The following is a 5,725-nucleotide window of genomic DNA, read 5'->3' as shown; positions in this document are numbered from 1 at the left end:
CTTGGATGGGAGACCACCTACGAAGACTAGGTGCTGCAGGCGTAAACAATAAAAAAAAAAAGAGACTGTAAACTGACAAGGTCCTTGCAATCTGTGAGGTCGACCAAGGGTTGCCTCACCTAAAAAAAAATAAAAATAAATCAAAAATAAAAAATAAGATAAATATTCAGGCTTTTATCAACTACAGAAACTGAGTCTAAATCTGAATCAACTATTAAAATATAAGGCACATGTCTCTTGCTGAAGAAATATGTCAACATTAGTTTTTTCATTATTCAGAAGCTGTTCAGAGAAACAGGCTAGAGCATCCACTCTAAATGTTACCAGGACACTCTGTCCTTCCTTCCTCTCCCTCCAGATGAGAAGGGCCCCCTTTAGTGCACAGGGCGCTAACTTGCCTCTCTTGGGATTGCCCCTCTGAGTGAAAGGACTGACCTCAACTGGACTGAGTTGATCCTTGGGAAGGTCTGCACAGGAACAAGGCAAATAGGTTAATAGGCACTGAACAAGGATCTGTGGCAGACATTTTGCATTTACCCTTCAACACAGTGTATTAAGTAGGATCTGTTGTCTTATTTCCCAGATGAAGAACCTAAAGTTAAATTCAATTGATTTGTCAAACTACATTCAAAATGAAGTCTGTGTTCAAATCTACATATTCCACTGTATTCCCAAACCTAGAAATTCATCTGGCATTAATAGATGTCTGTCTGTCTGTCTGTCTGTCTTTACTTTAAAGTCTTGAACTATCTGATTCAAAAGCATTTTTCTACCAGACCATGCCACTTGGAAAATATAGACTTTCAGAGCAGCCATTACGTTAAGTACAGGTTTGCAAAGGTAGTATTTACCACTATTATAAGTTGCTCTTAGAGCCAAATCAGAAATGTTCATCTTCCTAAGAGAAATGAAAATCAGCATCAAATTGCCACACACATGCACATGTGCACACACATACACACACTTGATTCTAAGTCTCTCAGTCCAAGTTTTGCAAATGTAGCAATGACACATGATATATATACACTCATACACACACACACACACACACACACACACACATTTTAAATAAGTAAGTAAGTGAAGGGGAATTATGTGAAATAAGTCTGAAGAACAGGCTGTAATATAATTTTGGAAAGATGAGAATATTAGAGTAAGAAATGTCAGCTGTCCTTAGGCAGCAGGGATCCATTTGAATTGATTGTGAAGACCAAAGTGACTATTTTGCAGAACACAGAAGGGGATTGAGGTGCAGAAAGAGAGAATGGCTAAGAAGTTCAGCTAAGTACCTGCTTTATTCCTCCATAGGAGGCTGGTTGTTATTAGATTGTATTAAAGAGACATGTCCAAGCTTGACAAGTATCACTGCCCTTTATTGTTGAGATGGACAAAAAGGAGAAGTTCCCTACTGCTTTTTCCCCTTGGTTCTTGCCCACAAAGGATGCCATCATCTCAAACGGTACCTCTGCCCAGGGGAAAGCAAACTCCACACTCACGAACTTACAGACTCCCAGCCTGTGCTCAATTCTAATCATACCTAAGTCTCTTCGTCTTCTTATGTAGTTGTCTTCCTAACTTTTAACTGTCTTATCATTGAGACATTAAATACAAATGTCTTTAATGTGTTTCTACCAAACATCTAGAACAATGCTGGTTGGGAGAATAACTCATGGTTTCCTTCTTTCCCAGGCAGGCTAAAGGAGGCAGAACCCTCATACTTAAAAGGAAGATGCCTAATACAGTCTTCTCTCTCCCTCTTTCCACTTCTTTTCCTCATTATAGACTCAGAAGAGCGTTTTGTTTTTTGTTTTTTTTTTTTCACTGAGATATTGCTTCTGTGTTTCACTTCTCCTTCTCCTTAAAAATGAATGTTCTACCTTTTCGGACTAAGTTAAGTGCTAATCCCATCCTCGAAAATGGAGTCTGTTCTTATTTTTAATCACCTGGCTTGGATAGGAACTTGAGTGAAACAGATCTCACAAGTTAAAAATAAAAGTCTGAATTCAGTGATTGGAATGACAGCGGTAGCCTCTGCGCAAACTACACTGATGTGCGTACACTATATAGGTCCTATGTTTAAGACACATTGTCCTCAGGATACTTTGAATTGTTTTTAAACTCTCTGTATAACTGTACTCCTCAACTACTGTGTTGAGGATTTTTAGTTTTTCTTTATCTTCTTTCATTTAAAAAAATTAATATTTGTAGCTATTTTACAATCATGAGTATTAAGCAGCGTAGAACATTTGAAAAATAAAATATACAACAAAATTTATAATTCCCCCTGTGAAATCAAGACTGTGAACATCTTATACATATTTACAAATGCACACGTATACACAACAACCAAACACACACATATCTTTAGACACATTTTTTTCCCTCAGAATTCCCAGAAGTACAAAGACATAAAAGGATATGAACGGTTTAAAGTCTTTAGATGTATTATTTTAACTTCTTTTTCTATACTTATCATCATTAATAATGAATCATTAACTGATATCCCTAAGAAGAGAAATTGAATAAGTTTGCCTTCTTTTACCTCTCCTTGCTTACTTTTGGGTGCTTGTCGATATAATAATTTAATTATCAAATTATCAATTTTTAAACCATGGTAACAACAGCAATGATCCAAATAAAGCAAATGGATAAATATAAAATGATATAATCTTGTGGTAAAATATTAGGCAGATTTTAAATGTTAAGGATAAAGGAAGCACTATTGAGTATAATACCAATTTTATAACATAGCTATATATACTCATATGCATGTATACACACACACAATAGCTAGCTTATATTGAGGCTTTGCTATATGGCTTGCACTGTGCAAAGCTCATCAGATATACTTTATCATGGAATTCCTGCCTTGCAATAACCATATAAGATAGGCATTCCTACTACTTCTATTTTACAAATGAGGAAATTGAGGTTCGGAGAGCTCAAGAAGCTTTTTGGGCCATACAGGTGATAAATAGTAATGCTGGGATCTGAATCCAGATCTGAATGCATCCAGAGCCTCCATTCTGAGCCACAAGGCCACACTGCCATAGGGACAATAAAAAAAGCACTGGATAAAAATATATCAGAATTATGGTGGTCAAATGCAGATGACTTGTATTCTTATTGAAATGTTTCTGGATATTATAAAACATTGACATTAGACGTGATTTACTTTGATAACCAGGAATAAATCAGTGAACAGTTGATAAATATCGCATGCAACCTTTGTGAGTCAGAGCCATGAGGCCTAGAAACCTTGCTCTGCAGGACAACCATTATTATAATGAGGGGACCTTCTGCTTGTCCACGGGGTTCTCCTTTTCCTTTCCGTGCAGCTGAGATGGAACAGTCTCCTAATGAGGTAGATGTCATTTTAAGCTCCTCAAGTCTTCTCTAGAGAATGCTAATTACCACCCCGACTTCCCACCCCGCCAAACAAACAAATATACTAACTTCAAACATTCTATACTAAACCAGAAATTTAAAAACAACAGTATTCAGATGTTATCCGGAAATATAATCTGAAAAGAAGAACCTGGAAAAAAGAACTACAATATGTATGGCAAACTGCAGAATTCATTCTTCTAAGTTAAAATAAAGATTCTTAAAGGCTATTGGGAGATGATACAGCAGAATTCCTAGTTCTGTGTATATGCATTTTTAATACTATAACGACTTTGTAGTTGGAAGATAAAATAACTTTTTGAAACATAATCCAAGGAATGGAAAGTAAAATTTTTAAAAACTAACTTCTGGGGGGCGGGGCAATACGTTTTAAAAATACTAAAAAAAACTATGCAAAACTTCATTCTAGACTGAGTCACCCAATATGTCAGAAAGGCAAGCCCCACAGAAATGCTCTCCCTGAACTGCACTACGGCAGCGGGCCTCCAGCCTTCGTGGAGGAATGTTAAATGACCATATGGGACATAATCATAATCATGCATGTGCTGAATGTTGTGAGTTATTCAGCACACCACACCATGGCTGATGTGACCATCGCAGATGAAGACCCATAGAAGAAATGGTTCTTTGGGCGCAGTACTGAGAGGAGCTGTTTCTCCTGATGTTACCTTTTGGCCACCAAATCATGAATCTAATTGTGTTCACGTCCACGTTAACTGCTAGAAAAAAATATCTTTGCCTAACTCTATGTCACTTTCTTACATTTATTTCTCCCTTTCCCTTTTTTTTTCCCCTTAAATCCTTTTTTTATACAAGGTTAAGAATAAATAAACACGGGCACATACTCTGTACATGTCTATAAAACTATTCATATAATATTGCTATTTGGACATAAAAACCACCCAATGTGAATGGAACCAGCATGTCTCCTATGGACCGAAAAGGTGAAAATAAATTTTCATTATTTTAACAGTGAGATCCAAACAGTCTAAGGTCTGTCAGCCACAGGCCATTCAGCAGACACTCAGATTACAACCTGACGGTCCCAACAGAGCTGCTGGCTTATCTGCAGGGTCACAATTACATCCTGATGATTGTTTCCATGCCACTGTGCTCAGGAAGTAAGTGGTTGAGGTGGAAGACTTCTAGCTATCCTAACCAAAGGGATTGTTGGGTTAGAGATGTGACATTTCAAAAATGGAGTGGATGGAAGAAAGTGTAAGTGAAGGAATAAGTCAAGACAGGAGAATCATAGGAAAGAGTAATGTCTCAGCAGCCAAAGGGAGAGAAAAACTCAAGAAAAAAAGTGTTAAATGATACATTCTTTAAGGAAAGACAAATATTTCTGCAACAACATTAAAAAAGGTAGATTTAAATAAATAATACTTCATCCTTTAGCCTGTCATTTTGTAACATCAATTCATTTTAAAATGGAGCTTTTCAAAAGCTACTTTTTTTTTTCAGCTGTACTCAAAACACATGGTACATCTAATGGACAGGCCCTAAGGTGACCACAATGACTCACATCCTTGTATAGTCCCTTGTGTGTGAGAAGAACCTGTAACTAGCTTCTCACAAATAGAATATGGCAATGGTTATAGGACAGCACTCCCTTGATTAGGTTCTGTTAAATGGCAAAGATGAAAGGATTCTGCAGATGTAATTAAATTGACTTTAAACTGATCAGAAAGATTATCCTGGGTCAGTCAGACTTAATCAAGTGAGCTCTTTTAAAAAGAATCTAGAAGCCAGAGACTGGAAGGCACAGAGACGCTCTTTCCACTGCTGACTTTAAAGAATCAAGATGTCATGAATTCTACAGCACGGAAATAAATTCTGCTAACCACCTGAAGGATCTTAGCAGCAGATTCTTCCCTAGTCTAGCTTCCAGATGGGAACGTAGCCCGCTCACCACGCTGATTTCAGCCTGATGAGGCCCTGAACAGAGGACCCTCTAAAGAGTGACTGGAATTCTGACCTACAGAAACAGTGATAGTAAATGGATGTTTTATCACTGTTTATGGTAATCTGTTATGCAGCATAAAAAATGAATACAATATCTAAAGACAGTCAACTCACATAGGAATTGCCTTGCAATATCACCCAATCAGAAAAAAATGGAACGGAAAGTTCAGACTCCTTTTTTAGGAGTTTCTATCACTTACATTCTCTTTTTTCCTGTGTTTAACCTTAATGTTTATTTTTCAAACCACTTGACTGAGGTATGACTGACATCAGACTCATAACAGCTTACATCATAATTAGCAAAGCTCTCCCACATCAAATGTTTCAGATTCTTAAATTAAAGCGACTGCCA

General features: G+C 37.1%; 1 protein-coding gene across 5 annotated transcripts in view; it reads right to left on the bottom strand.

Annotated features, from left to right (window-relative positions):
- The window catches only part of LPAR1 (lysophosphatidic acid receptor 1), a 130,211-nt gene that overhangs the window by 27,837 nt on the left and 96,649 nt on the right, over nucleotides 1-5,725 (bottom strand). The window lies entirely within an intron of this gene.

Source organism: Pteropus vampyrus, unplaced genomic scaffold, assembly GCF_000151845.1.
Source record: "Pteropus vampyrus isolate Shadow unplaced genomic scaffold, Pvam_2.0 Scaffold103, whole genome shotgun sequence".
Taxonomy (NCBI): Eukaryota; Metazoa; Chordata; class Mammalia; order Chiroptera; family Pteropodidae; genus Pteropus; species Pteropus vampyrus.
Note: the sequence above shows the minus strand (reverse complement) of the source record. Positions and strands in the feature narration are given on the sequence as shown.